This window comes from Camelus bactrianus, chromosome 35 (assembly GCF_048773025.1).
Source record: "Camelus bactrianus isolate YW-2024 breed Bactrian camel chromosome 35, ASM4877302v1, whole genome shotgun sequence".
NCBI lineage: Eukaryota > Metazoa > Chordata > Mammalia > Artiodactyla > Camelidae > Camelus > Camelus bactrianus.
The window spans coordinates 6808270-6833601 of NC_133573.1; the positions used below are offsets into that span (position 1 = coordinate 6808270).

At 38.8% G+C, this 25332-nt stretch overlaps 1 pseudogene; it reads left to right on the forward strand.

Annotated features, from left to right (window-relative positions):
• Positions 1-3353: 3353 nt before the first annotated feature.
• LOC123618170 (NEDD4-like E3 ubiquitin-protein ligase WWP1 pseudogene) lies at positions 3354-4545 on the forward strand (annotated as a pseudogene).
• The last annotated feature ends 20787 nt before the right edge of the window (positions 4546-25332 follow it).

The following is a 25332-nucleotide window of genomic DNA, read 5'->3' on the forward strand; positions in this document are numbered from 1 at the left end:
AAGGACAAGGGGAGAAGCAGTAGGAGGCAGGAGAACTGAACAGGTACAAAGGGTCACCTGCATGAGGGAAAGTGGTTAGACACCAAACAGGACTTTCGGGCCTTCTCTGGGAAGTTTCTGGGACTCATCCAGGGACTGCCCCTACTGGTGGCGGGGGGCATCCAGATTTCAAAGCCCAGCGAGGGGAGACCCTAGTCCTCCCCGCCTAGGGTGCAGGGAGCAAAGGGAAAAGGAGGGGAAGCCATCCTGGTTCCGTGTCCTCCATTCCCGACACTGGAGGGGGACGGCTGTGGGAGCTGGGACTTTCCTGAGCAGCAGAAGATTCTGGGAAATTAGAGACAGCTGCGGGGCGGGGCTGACTCCAGCCTCGCTTTTCTTCCCTCCCCTGAGTCTCTGCAGGTTCCCCAAGCATGCCGCTCTTCCCTCCGGCCCACGGAGGCCCTCCTCCAACTGCTCCTCCTCCCTCAGACCCTCAGGTCTGCTCCCTCCAATGTCCTCCACCCTCAGAATTTGCCTCCCCTCTCAGATGCTTTTCAAATCTCCCCTTCCCTCAGACCCTTCTGTTTCCCCCAACTCTCTCCTCCTCCCTCAGAGCTACTGCCCTCACTTTCTTAGAGTTCCTCAGACTGTCTCCCTTTCCCTCAGACCTCACTTCCTCCCTCAGACCTTCATTTCCTCCCTCAGACTCTCACCTCCTCCCTCAGACTCTCTCTCCCCTTCCTTAGACCACGTACTTCTGTCTCAGATCTGTCTTCCTCCTTGAGATCCTCTTCCCTCAGACTCTTATCCCTCATCCATCCTCAGACACAGAACCAGCACCCTCTCCCTCAGCCCCTCCAACCCCTCTTTGGGCCAAGCGCAGACATCCCCCTTTCCAGTCCTGCCTGGGCCGAGAGCGCCACCTGCCACAAGGGAGCCCGGGGTGGGTGGGTGTCCTGCCAACACTCTCCTAGGGTCATCACCTGGACAAGCCCTGCTCCCCTGAGGCTGACTTTCCCTCTGTGCAGGGGTAGTATTCTACATCCTGTCCCTCCCCTGTGTTTGAGAGTCACCAGAGGCCAGGGATGGGTGGGCGGGGGCAGTGGGACCCAGACTTTCCAACCTAATTCCTTCACCTCTTCCCTTGTAGCCCCCACAACTCTAGGGCCAGGGCTTGACATCAGCCCCATTTTCCAGAAGAGCAAACTGAGTTTTAAGAGAGACAACTTGTCTGAGGTCCACCGTCAGCAAGGGGTGGAAGTGGAACTTGCACCCAGGTCTTGCCCGCAGATGCTCACCCATTGCAGGGGACCCAGGGGGAGAGCCAGAGAGGTAGCGAGACGGGGGAAGGGCTGCGGCCTGAGTCTGCCCACGGCTGCTCCTCACATCCCGTTTAACGATGCACCGGGTGGAGCCCCAGTCCGGGGCAAAGTCCCTTCCTGGGAACCGGGGCCCCACACCCACTTTCAGGGTCCCAGAGAGACGCTGCCGAGGAGACAGAGACGCAGAGACTGGGAAACAAAGAGACAGGGTGGGGCTGGAGACAGAGGGAGGCCAGGGCCAGAGGGACAGAATTGCAGAGACATAGGGAGACACATGGAGAGAACCAGGGAGGCTCTGCGTGCCGCCTGAGTAGACCCGGAGTGCAGCCGCCCTTCCCCTGCCCCCCACTAGGTCCCAAAGCCTCCTGCTCCGGTGACCGGGACTCAACCCCAGCAACGGTCCCGCCTCCAGGGACAACCGGGAAAGCCCCGCGAGGCCCAGGCCCCTCCCCGGGGCGGGGAGAAGGGCGGCAGGGGAGGGGACGCGGGAGAGGCCCGCCCTTGCCGTCCCCCGCCCCCAGCTCCAGCGCGCCTCTGAGTCATGCCCCCAGCCGGCCTGGCCCGTTCCCCACCCACCAATCCGCCCGGGATGGGAGTGGGATGCGGTGCAGAAGGGGAGCCAGACTGCCCCCGCCTCCTGGGCCCGGGTTTGGTCGCTGTGGCGCTGGTCTTGTGTCCCTGCGTCTCTTGGTTATCTGCCCGTCTCTTGGTTATCTGCCCGTCTCTCCCTTGGTCTCTCACGACCTCTCTGCCTCTTTTGCCACGTCTCTTTATATCCAGCGTGTTTAGAACAGTTCCTGGTACAGAGTTTAAGCTGAATTTGGGGACGTGGCCAGTGCTTCACCACCGACTGATACTAGTAATGCTAACCACAGTGGAAGGTTACGGTTACAGGTAACTGTTTCTAGTGCCAAACTAAAAAGAAAAAAGAACTGGTTTGGAACAGCAATATATACAGAAGTAGTAGTAGATGGAGAAAGTAAGAAAACAGAAAAATCCAGTAGTTTTTCTAATCCAAAGTGGGATAGACAGCTAACTATAAATGTGATCCCACAGACCACGTTGGAGTTTTGAGTTTGGAGTCATCACACTTTAAAAGCAGATGCTTTATTAGGGACAGCAACGATGGATTTGAAACAAGCACTCTTAGTACACAATAGAAAATTGTAAAGAGTGAAAGAACAATTAAAACTTTCCTTGGAAACCAAGGATGGTGTAGTGCAAACTGGTGAATTAACCGTTGTGCTCGATGGACTGGTGATTGAGCAAGAAAACGTAACAAACTGCAGCTCATCTCCAACCATAGATACAAAGCAAAATGGTGATGCCTGACATGAAAATGGAGAGCCTTCCGCAAGCTGCTGAGGGCACTAATGGAATAGATAATCATGTACCTACAAACACTGTGGTACAAAACTCATGCTGTTCACACGGAGTTAATGGAGACAGCACACCTTCATCTCCAGCTCAGGTTGCTGCCAGACCCAAAAACACACCAGCTCCAAAACCATTCACATCTGAGCCTGCCAATGACACTGTCAGTGGAGAGTCATCCTCATCTGCACCAGCTGGTGATGCTCCCGCTGCGAGTACCACAGGGGTGTGTGGAGAAACCACCTGTCTTCAAATTGCACTAGCACTGCTGTCGAAGATCCTCCAGTTTGGGAAACCCGGGCTTCCCCAGAAAGCAGTGAATGTATTCATCCTAACAGTGCAGCATTCGGATCTGAGGCTAGAAGCACGTTAGCGCCTTCCCCCTCCAATTCTGGGAGTAGCTCAGCTTCTGAAGCAGCCAAATGAAGAAAGCCAGGTGGGAGCGTGGAACCCGTGCGGCCGCAGTCTGCAAACGCCAGCACAGAGACTCTGCCCTTGGGGTGGGAACAGAGAAAAGATCCTCACGGTAGAACCTATTATGTGGATCTTAACACTTGAACCGCCACATGGGAGAGGCCTCAGCCTTTACCTCCAGGTTGGGAAAGAAGAGTTGACAATTGGGGAAGCGTTTACTATGTGGATCATAACACCGGGACAACCGCGTGGCCGCGGCCCGCCATGGAGTCTCTCCGGAACTTCGGGCAGTGGCAGTCCCAGCAGAGCCGGCTGCAGGGAGCCACGCAGCAGTTCAAGCAGCGATGCCTCTACTCGGCTTCAATGTTAGCTGCAGAAACTGACCCGTATGCGCCTTTGCCACCAGGCTGGGAAAAAAGACTGGATTCAACAGACGGAGTTTACTTTGTGAATCATAACATGAAAACAACCCAGTGGGAGGATCCCAGGCCTCAAGGCTTACAGAATGGAGAACCCCTGCCGGGAGGCTGGGCAATCAGGTACACCCAGGAAGGCGTGAGGTGCTCTGTTGATCATAACACAAGAACAACAACTTTCAAAGACCCTCGCCATGGAAAGTCGTCTGTAACTAAGGGTGGTCCACAGATTGCTTATGAACGCAGCTTTAGGTGGAAGCTTGCTCACTGCCATTATCTGTGCCCGTCTAATGCACTGCCCAGCCACGTGAAGATCACTGTGTCCCGGCAGATGTTGTTTGAAGATTCCTTCCAATATATTACGGCATTAAAACCCTATGACTTGAGGAGGCGATTGTATGTCATATTCCAAGGAGAAGAAGGGCTTGATTATGGTGGTCTAGCAAAAGAATGTTTTTTCTTACTTTCACACGAAGTTTTGAACCCCATGTATTGCTTATTTGAGTAAGGCAAGAACAACTATTGTCTACAGATAGAACCAGCATCAACCATTAATCCAGACCATCTTTCCTACTTCTGTTTTATTGGTTGCGTTATTGCTATGGCACTTTTTCATGGGAAGTTTATTGATACTGAGTTTTATAACTCCCTTATCTGGATAAGAGACAATAACATTGAAGAATGTGGCTTAGAATTGTACTTTTCTGTTGACGTGGAGATTTTGGGAAAAGTCACTTCACGTGACTTGAATTTGGGAGGTTCCAGTATCCTGGTGATGGAGGAGAACAAGGATGAGAACATTGGTTTAATGACGGAGTGGCGTTTTTCTCAAGGAGTACAAGAACAGACCAAAGCTTTCCTCAACAGCGGTTTTAATGAAGTTATTCCCCTTCAGTGGCTGCAGTACTTTGATGAAAAAGAATTGGAAGTCATGCTGTGTGGCATGCAGGAGGTGGGCCTGGCAGACTGGCAGAGAAACACCGCGTACCGACATTACACAGGAGACAGCAAGCATATCATTTGGTTCTGGCAGTTTGTGAAGGAGACGGACAATGATGTAAGAATGCGGCTCCTGCAGTTTGTCACAGGCACCTGCCATCTGCCACTGGGAGGATTCTCTGAGCTCATGGAAGTAACGGGCCTCAAAAATTTTGCATTGAAAAAGTTGACAAAGACACCTGGTTACCAAGAAGCCACACATGTTATGATCGCTTGGATCTGCCACCATATAAGAGTTATGAACAACTAAAGGAAAAATTCTTTTTTGCAATAGAACAGACCGAGGGATTTGGACAAGAATGAATGTGGCTTCTTGTCTTGGAGGAGCTCTTGCATTTAAATGCCCCAGCCAAGAAAAATTGCACAGATAGTGTATAATAAGCTGTTTATTCTATACAGTGAATTTTCTGAACCTCTCAAAGTATAAATGTTTTCCTTTCTTCCACAGAAATATCCAAAACAATTCATCTTTTTCTACTTTAGGTATTCTTCCCTTGAAGTGACTGACCAGGAAAAAGATCATCCTTAAATTTTGAAGCAAGCAAGAGACTTTATTAAAAATAATAAGTATATATCTATATAAGCATATATGATAGTGGCTTTAGTTTTATAAAGGGCCAAGTGTATTACACATGACAGACGTTCATTCGAAAAATAATCTGGATTTGCTTTACCTTGTTTCTGTTATCCAGGGGAAGTTCAAGGTGCTCCATGTTTTTCCCCCTCATGTAACATCTCCTGAGGGTGTTTAGTTACATGGCTATTCAGGAAGATATTAAGAGGGCTTAGACCAAATCTTACTTTGAATGTTTTTAAAAATGCTGCTGGCTTTTCTGAAGACAGGTGCTTGAACCTGTCAATTTGTTTTAAATAAATATAATAGTTGAAAAATTTCCCTCTTTGGAAGTCATATACTAGATCCTGTAACATTTAGTTTATTCTAGAAATTGGAGAGAATTCATTGAGCAGCTTAGAGGTTTGTTTACATTTTACTTTGGGATGCTAGGTGTTTGTGGAATTAAAAAGAATCAGACATTTCTGTACTTTTGTTTTAAAAATCTGTGATGTTCTTTAAATTTAATTCATAATAAATTGATGCAGTTTGATACTTAGGAACATATAAAAAGGAAATGTGAACCTTTCTGCTTTGTTTGTGTTAAAAGTTTTGGTTTTATAAAACCAGATGAAGACTTACATAAGCATTTGAACACTCAAATAAGGCTAATGATTTTCTATTATTAGTGTTTAAATATCTTCATTCCTCTCAAATTCATGAAAATTCTATATATCTGAATAAGTATATAAAAATATTTTGGTCCCTCCTTCCTCCTTTTTTAAAGATTATTATTTTTGTCCTAAGAAAGTAACACTGTTTTTCATTATCAAGGGCATTTGCTAAACTACAAAGATGTATTACAAATTAAAATCTGATGTTAAGTAAAAAACAAAAAGAAAGAAAGAAAATGCACATGAACTTGGCTTCCTCCTCATTCAGCCAGGTCAACTTCAAACTTAAAATAATGGGCTATGATCACAGCAATCCCATCCCTGGGCATAGATCCAGAAGAAACTCTAACTCAAAAAGACACCTGCACCCCAATGTTCACAGCAGCAGTATTTGAAATAGCTAAAACATGGAAACAACCTAAATGTCCATTGACAGATGACTGGATAAAGAAGCTATGGTATATTTATACAATGGAATACTTTTCAGCCATACAAAGAATAAAATAATGCCATTTGCAGCAGCATGTGTGAATCTACAGAATGTCATTCTAAGTGACGTAAGCCAGAAAGAGAAAGAAAAATACCATATGATATCACTTATATGTGGAATATTAAAAAAAAAAAAAAAGACAAATGAACCTAGTTGCAAAACAGAACAGAAACAGACTCATAGACAGAGAAAACAAACTTATGATTACCAGTGGGGAAGGTGGTGGGAAAGGATAAATTGGGAGTTGCAGATTTGCAGATACTAACTAATATATATGAAATAGATAAACAAGTTTATACTGTATAGCACAGGGAACCACATTCAATAGCTTGTAGTAACTTATGGTGAAAAAGAATAGGAAAATGAATATATGTATATTCCTATATGACTGAAATATTGTGCTGTACACCACAAACTGACACAACATTGTAAACTGACTATACTTCAATAAAAATATATTTTAAACAAAGGAACTCCCACATTACAAAAAAAAGAAAAAAAGAAAGAAAGAATAGAAAAGAAAAGAAAAAAGAAAAGCCACAAGTTGTTTTTTTGGAGTTCCTGCTATGTGATATTCCTCCTCAGTCTCTGTTTCCATGAGTCTGTGCTGGGTCCATGAATTGCCATCTTTCTATATAAGGAAAGGCATACATGTCTATCTGGGCAGAGGCGTGCATGTCTATCTGAGAAAGCCTGCACATCACAACTTGGGGAAACTGACTCCTAGCACTTGGCTGATTTTCCTCCCTCCCTTGCGGAAGGCAGCTCCATCTGTCATTCCAGCACCACTAGTCTCTCTATTTGTGTATATGTTTGAAATTTTCAATAAGAAAAAATTGTTTTAAAAGGAGGAGATTGACAGAGATATTAGAGAAGATGAAGAGGAACTGGAGTTTCCAAGCACAGTAGAACTAGGAATGGTCAGTGACTTTGCAGAGCTAATTGGCATTTGAAAGTAAAGTGGAATGTTCACACATACACCCTTCCATTTCACTTCTAGGAGAAAACAAACTTAAGGGAGGCTGAATTACCCTCTAAATGGCTTTAACACCTAGTCTTCCAATATTTTAAAATTATCAACTCCTATAAGAAATCACACGAATTACATCAAATGAGGGAATATAAACTAACCTGGCTGCAATGACTGGAGATGCTGCTTTTTATGTTCTAGGGTTGTTAGGAAATATTTAAGGTGCACAAAATATAAAGGTATATAGGATTATCTCATATATAAACAAGAATGCATGTTGTCTGCCATCATTAAGAAATTGGAAGGAATATAAATAGGCATTAATGGAAGAATGGCCTTACACCAAGAATGGAAAATGCATTCACTGTGCAAAGGTAAAAATGAATGAACTAGACATCAGCACGAATAGTTTTCCAAATCCTAACGTTGAATGAGAAAAATAACTTGCAAAAAGACAGGAGGAGGGATGACAAAGACATGAGTGGAAAAATTAAACCCTAAAAGTCACTAGAGAGAAGGGAAGTGAAAAGCAAGTGGAAACAATACACAGAGTGTTTGAGTGTACCCATGATATTTTCTTTCTTAAGCAGAGTAGTTGGTGTGAGTCTGTTTGCTATATTAGCATCTATCCTGTTTTGTGTCCCTGAAAATTTAATCAGAAGACAAAAGAGAAAACTGAATAAGATGATTAAATTATGCTAGCTCCAGCGATGGGCCCGGAGGATGGCAGGGAAGAGGCTGCAGCCAGCTGGCTTGGTACACATTCATTCATGCATCACATAGAATTTGCCTTATTTCTTTGAGTATCAGTGATATTTTAAAAACCAAAAGGCAGTTTTCCAGAAGTAAAAATTCAATTTGCCAAGTAACATGACATCTCTGACTCTTGTTGTCTTATATATGAAAAGAACAGTAAAGGATTTCTGAGGGGATTTGTCTCCCCATCTAAGACCTGAAGAGAAACTGTAAGCAGCGTGTCCCCAGATTCTCAGGTGAGAGGTATTAGATAAATACCCAAGGAATGAATGTTTTTACAATATCTCTATTTATTCAAGGCACAGAATTTTTAAAGTTTTGGGGAAAAATGAGACTTAGAATGTTAGTGTCTGCCTAGATCTAGGTTAAGAAATCTGGATTTCCCTCCCTACTCCTGTTCTAATTATATTACAAGTTTTTGGTTAGCATCCCAGAAAGCAATAATCTGAAATCTGACCAAAATGACAGTGTAACAGCGCCATCTATTGAGCTCTAGATAATCTGACACAGAACTTGGGAAATGTCCTAAGGCATAGAAAAAGTAGGCTCTAGTCAAGCATAAGGTATAAACGCAGTGCCTCAGAAGATCTTGTATTTAATTCATTTTATTTATTTACTCTTTAAAACTAGTTAAAATATTAAGGTGGAATATGTAACAGAGCAATACTGTAAAGACTGTATAGCCAATAGTGAGGATTTGTCTTGTTTTTATGAACTACCACACTACTATAATACTACTCATAAAAAGACAGCCTTAAATATACTTTACTTCAGAATTGTGCAGCATAAAGTGGGATTGAGGGTGTTAGGCAGGCAATCAGCTTCCTAGTTAGTAGCCTTGGCTACTTTGTGATGTAAACTTTCCCACAGAGCCCATTCCAACATGGCACTGGGGCTGTATAGCCGACAGGTTCCCAGAAGCCACTGCGAGAGCTCAGGCTCCAGTGCCCACCTGGGCCTGATGCTACCACGTGAGTACAATTTTCCCACCCCTGAAAAGAATGGTAAATCATCACTCCAATGTTTTTCAGCTTAAATTGTATAATTCTAAGAGAAGAAAAATTTTACTCAGGAAAGGAAGACTGGCAGAGCAGCAGCATCACTTCTGAAAGCATCGCTCCTTCCTCAGTAAGGGTGGTGGGAGGTTCCCAGCAGCTCCACTTACTGTCCTGTTCCAAGTGTGGGAACATCCTCATGTCTGCCCAAGGGGCTAAAAGAGGATGCTGATGATGTGATTTTGTCACTATTAAATGTGAGGGAGTGGGTTGTGTTCCAAGATGGGAAAGAGATTGGCAGCCATTTGGTGAGGAAATTTTAAGTTCCTCTTTGCAAGATGGTCTTAATCCTTTTATCTACTGACCTCATCAATAAGGACGTCAAAATGCTAAAACACAACCCCAGCCCCCCACGGACTGAAGTCGAATGCGACTTGGCCACCTGTCTCATTGCAAAACTGCATCTTCAACGGTGGGATCAGAAAAGGACTATATAGAAAGGTGAAACCGCAGTGATGACTGCTCACAGAGTTGAATTCACACTCAGCTTTATGTCTGGGGCTTCGCCTTGACAAAGAGGAAGAGTTAGGAAGAAGGCATGAACCCTTGGTTTCTTATAACCTCCAGAGGAAGGTGTTAGCAGTGTGTCTTAGAGACAGAGGAAAGGATCCTTGGAAATGTGGTCTGAAAGCCTAACAGGTGATCCTAATGTGAAGCCACAGGGGAGAGCTAATCTACTTACTGTATCTATTTTTGATCATTTGGTCATTCTCAGTGTGTGGTCATATTCTTACACATCTTATGTTGCTCCTGTGTACCCATCGTCAGGAGTGGAGTTGCTGAATCAAAGATAGGTTGACCATGTATTTTAATCATCCAAACTGAGACGCTTTTAAGAGGAATGGGTGATGTTAAAATAAAAATTTATGTATTGGCCAATAAGTTCATTCAATGTTAGGAGACCTTTAGAAAGATTTTGATCCAAAACTGATTTTCAAAAAGAAAAACCCTTCTAAAATATTAAAGTAATGTATACCCATTTACATTAAGATAAAATTCTAAAAATTTTTCATATTGATAATCTGAATTTTTTTAAGCAGGGTAAATATTCTCGGTACATATTCACATATGTAAATTAAAGTTTTAACCACAGCTAGTTTTTTTTTCTGAAGAACATTATTTTAATATGGTCTCAATATGTTTTGTGAAACTACTTGCAAAATTCATCATTGTTGCATTTTATACCCAATATATTTAGTGGTTGGCAATTTCAGTGGACTCTTCCACAGAATATATATTTTAATACAAATGCACTTCTATGGATTCTGAGGTAACTTGTAAGCTCAAAGTGTTAAATGAAGGATCATCTCAATTCTAGTTTTTGTAACCTTGAAATGTGTAAATAGTTATGCCTAAAATTTTCCATAGATACTCTTTTTCCTCTATTCAAAATATTTTCCTTCAGCAATTTTTATAAGCAAAACTTAAGAAATATGTTGTCTATTTAAATTTCTTTGCCACATACATTTACAGAAAAATTGTAGGCCTTCTGAATTCACTTCTGGTTAGAAAATAAATATATCCAATTAAAAGTAAGAACTCTATCAAGAATGTCAATATAGTTCAAAGTACAATTTGACAATTAAATTTGATACAATATTTGGGTTTTCCTCATTTAATTTGTTTAATCCCCCATTGCCAGTTACTGTTATAGGGGTATATTTCAATGGTTCTCTGATTACAAATTCAGTTTTCAATAATTAAAATTGGTACAACTTTCAAAAGCTGCAAGGTTTTGGTATTCACTTTTTAACATTTTGATTAGTATTTTTGATAGATTGTGAACAAAATTCAACCAAAATTTAGAGGACCTTTTTCTAATACCATTGCAGGACATTGGGTATATTAACAAGTTAATATTCAAATGCTCAAATATTTCTAAGATAATTAATAACGGGAGCAAATAGAAAGAGTATATATGTATATATGTATGTATATATAATTTAGACAAGTGTGCATGTATTTAGGTTAGTAAAATAGCACATTTTTTATTCTGGTAAAATACACATAACCAAATTTATCACTTTACACAATTTAATGGCATTAAGTATATTCATAATGTGCAAACATCACCACTATTTCCAGGGCATTTTTATCATCCTAAACAGAAACTCTGTACCCATTACACAATGGTTCTCCAATGTCCCCTCCCCCTGTGCCTGGTAACTTCTATTCTACTTTTTATCTCTATGAATTTGCCTACTGTAGGCACCTCATATAAGTGGAATTATGCAAATTTGTCCTTTTGTGCTTGGCTTATTTACTAGTTTAATACTAAAATAATGTATTTAAAATTCATCTATGTTGTGGCATGTATCAGAAATGCATTCCTTTTTAAGGCTGAATAATATTCCATTGTATTCTTTGGGTGTGATATACATATGTATATAGTACATTGTGTTTATGTATTGATTCATGTTGTTTCCACCTTTTGGCTATTATAAATAATGCTGCTATGAATATACAACCATTTGAGTCCATGCTTTCAATTCTTTTCCATATGTACCTAGAAATAGAATGATGAATCATGTTAATTTTTATTTATTATTTTGAGGAACTGTCATACTTTTTCCACAGCAGTGGTGCCACTTTTTCTCACCAGCAAGGTACAGGGTTCCAATTTCTCCACATCTTCACCAATGCTTGTTAATTTCCATTTTATTTTTTTAATAGCCATACTACTGGGTGTGAAATGGTATCTCATTGTGAATTTTATTTGTTTCTCTAATGACTAGTGATATTGACTATCTTTTTATGTATTTGTTAGCTATTTATATAACTTCTTTGGAGAAATATAAGACTTTTACCCATTTTTCAACTGGGTTGTTTGTTGTTGTTAAATTGCAGGAGTTCTTTATATATTTTACATATTAACCCCTTATCAAATATATGATTTGCAAATATTTTCTCCTTCTCTTTGCATTGTCTTTTCACTCTCTTGATAGTGTCCTTTAATGTACAAAAAAGGACTTTTTTTGACACATTAATAAAGTATGCATGCACTACAACCAATTCCAACTACATTTCTACTCCATAGGTTTCTTAATTTAATAATATTGTTTTTATCTCAATGTCATATTCTTCCAAAATTCATATTTGTATTATCACCACAGAAACATTGTCTTTAGTGCTGAATGTTTTAAGTGAATCTATGGTAGAATTCACCATCATGTCTTACGTTTTTCCTTTCACAGAATGAATTTTAAAAGCTTTACTTTGACTCAATCAATTGGAAAGAAAAATTCAGCCATTATTGAAGTGATTTTCTCTTTGACACATTGATGGCCCTGCTATTAAACTATTATCATATAACTGTTTGAAAAGTTCTTCTTCTGCTAATAGAGCAAACACATTGACAGCTATCACTTCACTTTTTGTGTCTGCACAAAATTTGAAGTTTAAAAATGAGCAAAATTAATTTGCAGTGCCCATTTGATCTTAATGAAAAGTCATGCTTCATGGAATGTTATGTAAAGTCTCTGCTTACAGCCTTCCTCAAATAAATACTGCCTTAATATATATGCAGACATTTCAGGTCCATGTGTGACTTCTGGTTCTCACGTGGTCAGTGATTGCACTTTGCCCCAGGATGTATTGTGGGAGCCCAAGATTGGGTTAATAAATTGAAACAGACTCCAGCCACTTGTGACCTTTAAGAAAAACAAATGTGCTTTGCTACCAGGCGCATGTTCATCTGCACTCCTGTCTCCTTGCTGTAAAAAGCAGACAATATTTTGCTTGTATAGTTGAGGTTTTAGCTTAGGGCTGCTTCTGCAATGGCAAAGCCATTGTGTGTCCCTTGCTATAAATGCAGGACACAGCTTATTTTAAGCATAGGTCCATAGTTCAGGATTTACTCTGCTAATTGCAAAGTGATGACCATGCCCTCAGCTATAAATTCTGGGCATGCTTTCTGCTGTTTAGATAGTCTATAACCCCCAAGGCAAGAAACTGTAGTCTGGTAGTCTGTTTTGTAATCAACTTCTTATAACTGAAGAATGTACCTTGTTCCCCTCTCCCCACGACTGCCCTGAAGATAAATTAAGCATTTGTACTTAGTGTGGAATTTATGATCTCTACCCAATGCCATTTTTCCTCAAGCTCTTGCATTCCATGACACAACTTTTTTGATCTTTTCTTTAATTGTGCACAATAAATATGGGAGTGTTTGAGAGACTGGAAGAGTTGACCTCTGACTCCCTCTCACTCTCTTGATTTTCCACAGAGTCTCAAGTAATTCTTTCTATCTTGGTGGGATTTCTGCCAGACAGAACCCACAACTGGTGACCCCAACATGATTGACTGCACAGCGACAGAATCAGCATGCTTCAGCTGGAGAAAGAAACTGCATCTGGATCCCCATAAATTCCATCCCTGTAAGGGAACAGCAATGCCCACTTGAGATAGTTGCCAACGTGCCTAGAATTCAGTGAGATCCTTACTTTCCTTTCATTTTCTTACTATGGGTCAACTCACTAAGGAACAAATGATCTACCTCTGCACATTGGAGCATCTGCTGAAAGCAACTCGCTGTGTCAGAAGAGCAATTTATTAAATTGTTATAAATAGTATAGGAGATTTGGCCCTGGTTTCCAGACCATGGAACAATCAATTTGGAACTCTGGGGATGGGTCATTAAGAATTTAAAATGTAGGCATCAGCAAGGGGAGAAAATCCCCACTTCCATTTTAACTACTTGGAGTTTGGTACACACTGTTTTATGTCCCTTGTATTCTTCCTCACAGAATAATGACACTGAACCTGAGTCCCATTCTCTCCCTTCCTCTCCTTCTATTTCTTTGCCCCTAGTCGTTTCTGCACCATCTGCCCCTCTTTCACATGAGATCGATTTACTTCTGCCACCACCTCCTCCTCCCTTTCCTGAGGAGTATGATTATAAGTAAACTGCTATGCAATAATGTTTTAAAGAAGGCTTACATTTGGGAGCACTGAATGCTTACCCAGTAATTGTGGGATGCGGGCAAAGTGCTAAGCATGAGGCTGTCACTTTCTCAGTATTCAAGGAAATAAAAACTACTGTTACAGAAAATGGGACTCAGACTTCATTTACTAAAGGTATTCTTGATATGATTGGAAATTTATATGTTATGACTCCTTGGGATTGGAGAGCTCTTGTAAAAACTGTCTGAACTCATGTTCAATTTGCTGTTTGGTCTTCTGAATATCATGAAGGTTGTCTCTTACAAACTGTTTATAATGCAGATGCTGATATTGATGTATCTGTAGAAATGCTTGAAGGAACAGGTCAATATGCTAATACTCAGCAACAGATCCATATGGAGACGCTGACTTTTAAGCAGTGTACTGAAATTGCTCTCACAGCATGGTCTAAGGTTCCCGATACCAGAGCTGCTACTGGCTCCTTTGCTACCATTCAACAAGGCACCACGGAAACTTATGCTGATTTTATTAATCACTTAGAACAGAGCATCTCTCACCAAGTAGATAATCAGGAAGCAGTGAAAATGCTCTTGCAACAGCTGGCTTATGAAAATGCTAATGCAGATTAGCCAGGCAGCTCTTGCCAGTATTTGAACTCAAAACAAAATATAGCCAATTATATAAAGGCTTGCCAAAGTGTGGGAACTGAAACCCATCGTGCTCAGGTCCTTGCAGCTTTAACGAGATCCCCTTCTGCTGTGACCTTCTTTAAGTGTGGTAACCTGGCCATATTCAAAAGGAATGCTGCCAGTGCAATAAGGGAGGGCAAGGAGGTCCACCTCAGAAATTACCTAAAAAAGACTGCACTCAGTGTGGCAAAGGAAGACATTGGGCAAACCAATGTCACTCTAAATTTGATAAGGATGGCAATCCAATTTTGGGAAATGGGAAATGGGGCACTTGCTCTTGTACCCCAAACGCCAAGTAGAGAAATCCTGCCTGGCCAGCTCAAACACAGATCTTTATGACACAGCCTCCTCAGTCCAGCCCTGCAGAAACCCCTTCAGCAATGCATCCACAGTGGACTTATGTTCTACCTCAGAATTAATTCTTAAGGAACAAGATTGTATATACTCCACCTCCACTAGAATCTCTGGTCCTTTCCCTGAAGGGACCCAGGGTCTAATCATAGGCTGCTCAGACCTATCACAGCAAGGCATTCTGGTTTTACCTCAATTACTTGATGCTAATGTTACTGGCAAAGTGACAGTGCGTTTACAGTCCTCTGGACTTCGTGTCCTCTCTCCGGGAACCTGACTTGCAAAATTTCTGCTCCTTCCCCTTAAAGGGACCTTTGCCAGCTTTAAAACCTGCCATCCTTTAGCCACACCAGCCCTTTACTGGACAAAAAGGTTTGGGTCTCATCAGCCTCTTTTACTGGTAAATCTAAATGGCATAACTATTCATGAATTATTAGATATGGGGGCGGGTGTTTCTGTTATCATGCAACATGAGTGGTCTCCTCAGTGGGAAAGATCTGTAGGCCAATCAGTCATTACTGGTGTTGGGAGGACAAATCTGCCAATGCAAAGTAAGAAACCTCTCAAATGCCCTGAGGGGCAAGTCGCTTACAGCCAACCCTTTATTTTACCCATTCTGGTCTCCCTCTGGGGTAGAGAAATTTGAAACAATGGAAAGTCATTATATACTCTTTTGGGTAGGGGCCACTGCTAAGATACCTCCCCTTCCACTGATCTAGACTTTGTCCACACTCATTTAGATTGAGCAGTGGCCCCTAAAAGGGGAGTGTCTTTCTCAAGCAAAATTATCAGTTCAGGAACAATTGGCTGCTGGACATATTGAACATTTTTCAACTCCATGGGATATGCCTATATTCACCATTCCAAAAAAGTCAGGCAAATGATGATTAATACATAACTTAAGAGCTATTAATGCAATCATTCAGCCAGTGGGAGCCTTACAGCTGGGTCTTCCTAACCCTTCCATGCTTCCTTCAGTTTGGCCCCTAATTGTAAGTGACTTGAAAGACTGGTTTTTTCCATTCCTTTAGCTGAACAAGACAGAGAATGTTTTGCTCTCTCCCTGCGTACTGTAAATAATCAAGCCTCCCTTTCATGTTTCCAGTGGTGAGTTCTTCTACAAGGGTTGATTAATAGCCCAATCATCTGTCAATATTTTGTTCATCAAGTTCTACTTCCAAAGACAACCTACGGAATGGGAGAAAATCTTTGCAAATGAAACCGACAAAGGCTTGATCTCCAGAATATATAAGCAGCTCATACGACTTAATAAGAAACAAACAAACAACCCAATTCAAAGATGGGCAAAAGACCTGAACAAGCAATTCTCCAAGGAAGACATACAAATAATCAATAAGCACATGAAAAAATGCTCAATATCACTAATTATCAGAGAAATGCAAATCAAAACTACAATCAGCACATGTTAATGTTATGTGTTGTGAATATCTTGTACTACCCTCAGGTTTCCTTATTGGCCTCCAAATTGTTTCTTTAAGTGAATAAAAGTTCTTAATTTTCAATATTTGCAATATCCTTTAAGGAATCTTTCCTTCTTCAGAGATCATGAAGATACTGCCCTGTGTTATTGTCTTAAAGCTTTTTTTTTTTAACCTGTTGCATTGAGGTATACAGTCCTACTGGAAATGATTTCAGGCTATTGTAAAAGATAGAGATAATGCTTAATGCTTTTTTTTCATATTGGTATAGACTTGATTGAGCATAATTTTTTCAAAAGATTGTCCTTTTCCTACTGAGTTTCAGTGAAGATCTTTCATAAATCAGGTAACCGTATGTTTAGGTCTGCACACTCTCTATTTTGTTCCACTAATCTGAATTTTCCTTTGCCAATACCACCCTGCATATTAATATTATAATCTTATAATAAATTGGTTTCTGGTGGTATGAGTGTTCATTTTTTGACTTGTTAAAGACTGGATTGGAGATTTTAAGTTCTTTGCATTTCCATATAAATTTTAGAATCATCTTGTTAATTTGAACCAAAAACAAATTCTGCTCAGATTTCTATCCAGTTGCAGTGCACCTGTGGATCAATTTAGGAGAAATTGAGAATGTATTGAGTCTTCAAGGCATGAGCATGTCATATTTTATTTCTTTAGATCCTCTTTTATTTCTCTCAGCAATACTTTGTAGTTTTTGGTACAGACTTCTTATGCATCTTTTAGATTTATTCCTATGTATTTTACATTTTGTGTTACTTTAAATTATGTTTTTAATTTCATTTTCTAATTATTTAGTGCTGTCGTATAGAAAGGCAACTGATGTTTATATTCTGAACTTGAATCCAAAAACCTTGTTAAATTCACATAAGTCCCATATGTTGTTTATAAATTCTTTTAGATTTCTTCATACACATAACCATGAAATATGTGGAACAATGGCAGTTTACTTCTTCCTTTGTAATCTTTATCACTTTATTACTTTTTTATATCTTATATATCCCTTGTTGCATTGGCCATGGCCTCCAGTACCACGTTGAATAAAAATGGTGTTAGTGGAGAGATCACCACAAGGGGAAGGCATTCACTTCACCACTAAGTATGTTAGCTGTTGGGTTTTGTAGATACCATTTCCAGATTAAGGAATTTGCCTTCTACTCTTATTTCACTGAGAGACTTTTTTTAACCCATCAATTTTATCAAATGCTTCTTCTATACATATTAAGATAATTCATATGGTTTTTCTTCTTGTTTCTGTTGATTTGGTGAATTATATGGATTGATGTCTAGATTTCTTGATAATTTTATAATCCAGAAATAAACCTTGTTTGGTCAGGATTTAGTGTCCTTCATTTAATAATTGGATTCAATTTGATAGAGTTTCATTTTAGATGTTTTGTTTCTGTGTTCATGAAAGGAACCAGTCTGTAATTGTCTTTTCTTCTAATGTCCTTGTCATATATCATATCAAGTTTATACTAGTCTCATTTTTATAAAAAAAAAAAAGGCAAAAAGCATTCCCTCTTTTTCTATTCTTTGATAGAGTTTGTGTATGATTGGTATTATCTCTTTCTTAAATATTTAGAATAAGTCACTAATAAAACCATATGGCTTGGATTTTTCTTTGTTGGAAAGTTTTAAATGATACTTAACATATATTACCATTTAGTTTTTCTATTGCTTATTCTATCAGTTTGTGTAAGCTTTGTTTTTCAAGGTTATTTGTCTGTGTCATCTTATTTGTTGAATTTATGGGTAGTTGCTCATAATATTCTCCTAGCATCTTTTTATTATTTATAAGGTCTATAGTTAGAATTCCTTTCAATTTTTCATATTGGTTATGCCTTCTTCTCTTTCTTTCTCCCATTTTTTCTTGATCTGTTCTTGCCAGAGATTAATACATTTTATTAGCCTTTCTTAAATTGTAGTGCAGTTCTGCTGATAATAAGTTCTCTCCAAAAATATCTTTATTTCAAAACAATTTGAGAAGGATATATTTTACTATAAATACAGTGTTCAAGGTTGTTAGTTATTTTCTTTCATCACTAAGAAGATGTCATTTCATTGAATTATGGCTTCCATTGTTCCTGCCTTGAGGTCAGCTGTCAGTCTTATTATTGCTTATTTGAGGTTTTGTTTTATCACCCTCCAGCTGCTTTCTGGTATTTTCCTTTGGCTTTGTTTTTCCGACACTTTTACTGTGTTGTGCCTACATCTGATTTCCTTCATATTTATCCTGATTGGGGATCACAATGTCTCTGGGCCTGATATCATTTTTAAACAGAAACACGGGAACTTGTTTTGCTTTGTTTTAAATTGTTCTGGTTTTAAAGGTGATAAATAATCAGACATCCCCCAGATATAAATTCAGGAAGAAATTAAGAATGTATACAGTAATTAGAGACATAAGATCAAAATATTAACCTTATTCCTGATAAGTCAAGGATTGAGGAAGAAGAAAACTAACCTAAGATTATAAGGAACTCTCTAATAATCTATCTGAAGGCTAGATCTCAGGACAACTTTCCCAAGGAGAATTTTCACCTGCAGAGCAAGCACCTTTCCTCCAAATTGCTGCCTAATGCTTATTGGACCACAGTGATGAGGAAAGAGGGAAATGATCCCATAATCAGAAAGGTAGAGCATGTGTGCTTACCTCATGGAAAACTGAAGCAGAGACCAATAAATCTCTGTAGACAAGTAAGCCAGAAAATAAAAAAAAAAAAAAAGGAGCCAAGTGATACATGCTCAGTTCCTTCTTCCAGTCTCATTGATCAAGTAAATCACTTCCTCCCTCAGGTGAAGGGACAGAGAGGGGTTCCTCCCATCATCTTCCCTCCTGAGGTATCAAGTTAAAACTCCCCCCACTCCATGGGAATAAACTGCCTGGATAAGCATTTACCTTCAGGTAAATAATATGTACACTAAGCAGCATTTTTTTCTATCTTATACCTGATCCCAAAGTTTAGTGAATTTTTTAGTGGATACCTTAGATTGTGTAGAAATTCCTAAAGACATGATCCAAAATCCTTTAGTTTGTGAAAACTTACAAAAGCAAATACAAATATATTCAAATTTGACTTTTAAAAGAACTCATGGTTGGGGAGATGGCACAAAGTAACAAACTATGTGATTTAGTCAGAAAAAGGAATCATGCACAGTAAGAATGACTGAGGTGAATTATGAAGATTAAAATAAATATTCAAAGTCCCATTGATGGAAACAGAGGTGTAACAAGGTGATACAGTGAGAGTAGATTAGTCTGAAATTTCTTCTAGTTCTAACAATTCATGTTCCTGAATTAATTAACCAGAGTATGCCCTAGATGAACTACATTTTCCTTCTACAGATAATGTTATTGGCTGAGCTGTGTTTTCCAAAAATTCATATGTTGAAGCTCTAACCCCCTAGTACCTCAGAATGTGACTGTTTCCTGGATCTAGTGTTTTAAAAGAGGTAATTAAGTTAAAATGAGGCTGTTACAGTAGGCTGTAATCCAATCTGATAGATATCCTCATAAGAAGTAGAGATTAGAATTTACAGAGAGACACCAGATGTGTCAATGCACAGAGGAGCAGCCATATGCAAACCAAAAAGAGAGACCTCTGTGGAACCCAAACATGCTGGCACCTTGATCTTAGACTTAAAACCTCTAGAACTGTGGGGAAAAAAAATGTCTGTTCTTTAAGCCACCCAGCCTGGGATATTTTGTTATGACAGCCTCATCAGACTAATAGGAGGATGCTGATCAAAGACCAATAAATCAGGCTAACTTGAAACTGGTCTTAGCAGGATGACACAGGGAGAAAAAACTTTTCAAACTTTAAAGAGCCTAGAAAAGTAAGACAAGTATTTCTCAAATGTCTCATAAGCAGACAGGAAAGGAGAAATTACATTGTAAAACACACATGAAAACTTCCTAAAACTCCTCTTAATTCATTATTTTCCCTAAAATGCCGCATCATGGCAAATGCTTACCATCTCTCCATCTCCTCCTCTCTTGAAATAGAAAATGAAAAGCTCCTCCAAATGCTTCTTCTTCTAAGATATTTTAATCTTACTGAGTCTCTATGCATTCTTTCATGTATCTATATTTAAACTTCTCTATATCTCCCCAATCCACTACACCTCTCTTGCTATCAGCATAACAAAAACTCATTAGTGACTCCAAGCCACCCTTAAATCCTTTCTCCTTCAAAGTGGGGAAAGGATAAAGAAACTCTAACTTATATAACTTATTAGATTTAAAGTGTCTTTTGTTATTCATAACAAGCCCCTTTCAACCACACTGGCGTTTATGTCAATGTAGTGATTTTTGGAAAGCACCTAAAGATGGGGGCTGGTTGCCAGGGGAACCAAACGTGAATAGAGGGTTGGAACTTTCACTCCCACTCTCTGACTTCTGAGGAGGGGAGAGGAGCTGGAGGTTGAATCAATCACCAGTGGCCAATGATTTAACTGATTATGCCTATGTAATGAAGCCTCCGTAAAAGCCCCAAAGGGCAGAATTTGGAGAACTTCTGGGTTGTTGAATACATGGAGGTGCTGAAGAGTGTGGAGCCTGGAGAGAGCATGGAAACTTTGGGCCCTTCCCCATTCTTTCCACTCTACATCTTTTCCATCTGGCTTCTCCTGACTTATATCCTTTTATAATAAGCGAGTGATCTAGGAAGTAAAATGTTTATCTGAGTTATGTGATCTGCTGTAGCAAATTTATTGGAGCCAAGGAGAGAGTCATTGTAACCTCCAATGTATCACCAATCCAAAAGAACAGGTGATAGCAGTCTTGTAGTATTAAGCCCTTAACCTGTGAGACCTGACTCCATCTCTGGGTAGATAGTGTTGGAATTGAGTTCAATTGTAGGATACCCAATTAGTGTCTGAAAATTTTTGGTGGTAGGGAAGATCCCTATGTCAGAATTGGGTGCAGAACCTTCTTAATGTCCCATTCAGGAAAACTCAGTATTGTTTGGGAAGTGAAAATTGCAATGAGCCAGGTTTGGGGATGGCAACATAAATTGCCAAACAATTGTGTGTTTCTTTGGCTTGGTTTCTTTGTTTTCTAATTTACTTTCTTTTATTCACAGATTAACATTTGTGTGAGCGAATCAAAATAGTTGTTTTGATTTTATATAGAAAGAACTTAAAGTAAATATTGAATCATCTAACAACAAAACTAAAGAAATGCTGTTTCATAATTAAATTGTTAAATGAAAAATCTTGATTGAGTTATTAGTTTAAGAGGAAAACCCATGCTCTAATTTAGGTTTGAAACAATGGAAAATTCCCTGTAATAAAAACAGTGTTTTGAGGAGCATGCTAAATTCCCATGAGGCAATAGAAATATACCATGTTTCACAGTTTTCCAAAGATGAATTCTACAATTCTAGGGCAAGCTCTGTGCTCTTTCTTAATACTTAGATGCCAAAAAGGAAGGGGATTAGCAGAGAGCTCCCTTCCCAGAGGAATAAGGAATTATTTTAATATTAACAAGTAATTTTGCTTATAATAGACTCTCCAAAGAAAACAAAGGTGATTTATGAAAGGAAAGCCATCAAAACATAAATATCCACTCAGGAGAGATCAACAAATTTGATCAGCTACTGAAACTACTATCAGCCAATTCCAGCAGGAAATATAAACAATACTTTCCATTTCAGAGAAATACATCTTATCTCAATAATCATTCATTAAGACATGTGAAGCAATGCAATTATTAAATATAGTATTTTATAGAGATTAGCACAAGGGGAATTCCTGGAGAACTTAATGAACCTGGATATGCCATCTTGAATTCCTTCAATTTTGCTTACCCAAGAACCTTGTCAATTAACAATGGGGCAGGGGCCAGGGTAGGTGTACAAGGAAATCTAAATCCACATCACCAACATCCAGACTCCTTGAGAATCAGGATATTGTTTTATTCATCCTCCAGGACTTACCCTAGTAGGTCTTCAAGATGTATTTGTTTAGGAAGCAGGAATATACAATGGAGAAAAAACAGTCTTTTCAGCAAAAACGTTAAGAAAACTGGACAGCCGCATGTAAATCAATGAAGTTAGAACACTCACTCACACCATACACAAAAATAAACTCAAAATGGCTTAAAGAGTTAAATATAAGACAAGACAGTATAAACCTCCAATAAGAAAGCATAGGAAAAACATTTTCTGATACCTAGGGTAGTCTACCCGGGCAATAGAAATAAAAGCAAAACTAAACAAATGGGATCTAATTAAACTTATAAGCTTTTGAACAGCAGAGGAAATCATAAGCAAACAAAACTACAACCTATGGAATAGAAGAAAATATCATCAAATGTTGAGACTGACAAGGGCTTATCTCCAGAATATATAAACAGCTCATACAACTTAGTAACAACAACAACAACAAAAAAAACAGCCCAATCCAAAAAGAGGCAGAAGACTAAACAAGCAATTCTCCAATAAAAGCATGCAAATGGCCAATAGGCACATGAAAAAATGCTCAATATCGCTAATTATCAGAGAAATGCATATTAAAACTATAAGGTATCACCTCACACCAGTAAGAATGGCCATCATTTAAAAATCCACAAATGATAAATGCTGCAGAGGGTGTGGAGAAAAAGGAACCCTCCTACATTGTTGGTGGGAATGTAGTTTGGTGCAGCCATTGTGGAAAACAGTATGGAGATTCCTCATAAAACTAAAACCAGACTTATCATATGATCCAGTAATCCCACTCCTGGGTATATTTCAGAAGGAACCCTGCTTCAAAAAGACGCCTGTGCCCCCAATGTTCATAGCAGCACTATATACAATAGCCAAGACATGGAAACAACCTAAATGTCCATCAGCAGATGACTGGATAAAGAAGCTGTGGTATGTTTACACAATAGAATACGACTCAGCCATAAAAGAATAAACTAATGCTATTTGCAGCAACATGGATGGACCTAGAGATAGTCATTCTAAGTGAAGTAGGCCCAAAAGGGAAAGAAAAATATCATATGATATCACTCATATGTGAAAGAAGAAAAGAAAGAAAGCAAGAAAGAAAGCAAGAAAGAAAGCAAGAAAGAAAGCAAGAAAGGAAGGAAGGAAGGAAGGAAGGAAGGAAGGAAGGAAGGAAGAAAGAAAGGCTGGCACAAATGAACTTATCTACAAAACAGAAACAGTCTTACAGACATAGTAAACAAACTTATGCTTACCTAAGAGGGAAAGAGAGTGGGAAGGGATAAACTGGGAGTTCAAGATTTGCAAATACTAACTACTATATGTAAAACAGATAAACAAGTTTCTTTTATATAGCACAAGGAACTATATTCAATATCTTGTAGTAACCTATAATGAAAAAGAATATGAAAATGAGTATGTGTATGTATATGTATGACTGAAACATTATGCTGTACACCAGAAATTGAAACATTGTAAACTGGCTATATTTCAATTTTTCAAAAAAAAAGTATGTTTAATTAAATTACATTAAATCAAGTGGTATCTACCAAAGCTAAGATTTCATTTAGAAAAGGACAGTAATTAAAAATTACAATTTCCCTATACTTTTTATTTGACACAATTGGGAAGCTTTTCTTGTATGTCCCTTTATTCATTTCCTCTACTCAATACCAAACATCTTAAGGAAAAGGATCGTCTCTTACTTGTCTTCCTACTCTATGTCTAGCACAGTAAGAGTTCAATAACTATAAATGAATAAATGAATGAGTCAATAAATAGTTATTTAAATTCCCTTTTACTAGAAATTACAACACTACATTCCTGGAACACTGAAAAATAACAGGAACATTGAAAAATAAAACCCAATACAAGGGGTGGGATAACAGTAAGTTAACAAAGTAAGCTAAGCTTGCACGTCTTATCTGTCTGGTAAAAATTTCAAATCAAAAACAAATATCTGGGATCAACAGAAATGCAAAGGACCAATAGAATAATACCAATACTCAGTAAAGTATATGCATCAACATACAGTCCAAACTTCACAAGTTTAGAAGAAAACATAAACCAGATCAAAAACAAACAAATAAAAAATAGTTTAAATGCTGAATGTAAAGCAAATGGCCAAAATCAGCAATGACAAAAGTGTATAATCCATGATAATAATCTTGCTCTAGCTGCCACCCTAACTCCAATACCTGGAATTTTCATCACTGATTCCAAAATTTCCATCAACTTGAAAAGATAGTAACAAATCCTTTTTTAAAGTTATTAACAGTTTGGCAGTCATCATGTGAATCTCCATAATAATTTAAGAAGGAGGTATCATTAATCCAGTTTTATAGATGAGCAAGTTGAAGTTCAGATCCACCTGACTCCAAAACCCATACTTTTTTAAAACTTAGATATAATTACATATAGCATTGTGCAAGTTTAAGGTGCAAAACATGTTGATTTGATACATTTGTATATTGCAGTATGATTACCACTGTAGGGTTAGCTAACACCTCTACCATGTTATATAATTATCATTTCTTTTTTGTGTTAGGAAGAATTAAAATTTAGTTTCTTGGCAACTTTGAGGTTTCAAATACAGTATTGTTGACTATAATCACTATGCTGTGAATTAGATCCGATTTATTGGGACTGATTTATCTACCAGTCGCAAGACTATAGCCTTAATAAATAACATCTCTCCTGTTCCCCAATCCCTGGCCCCTGGTAACCACCATTCTACTTTCTGCTTCTACGAGTTCAGAGTTTTGGATTCTACATAGAAATGATGCACAGTGTTTGTCTTTCTCTGTCTGGCTTATCCCCCTTAGCACAATGCCGTCAAGTTCCATTCATGCTGTCACAAATGGTAGGATTTCCTTCTTTCTCATGGCTAAATAATATTCCATCATACATATATGATATCTATCTATATATCTAGATAGATAGATATACACATATATATATATCACATATATAATATATAACATATATATCT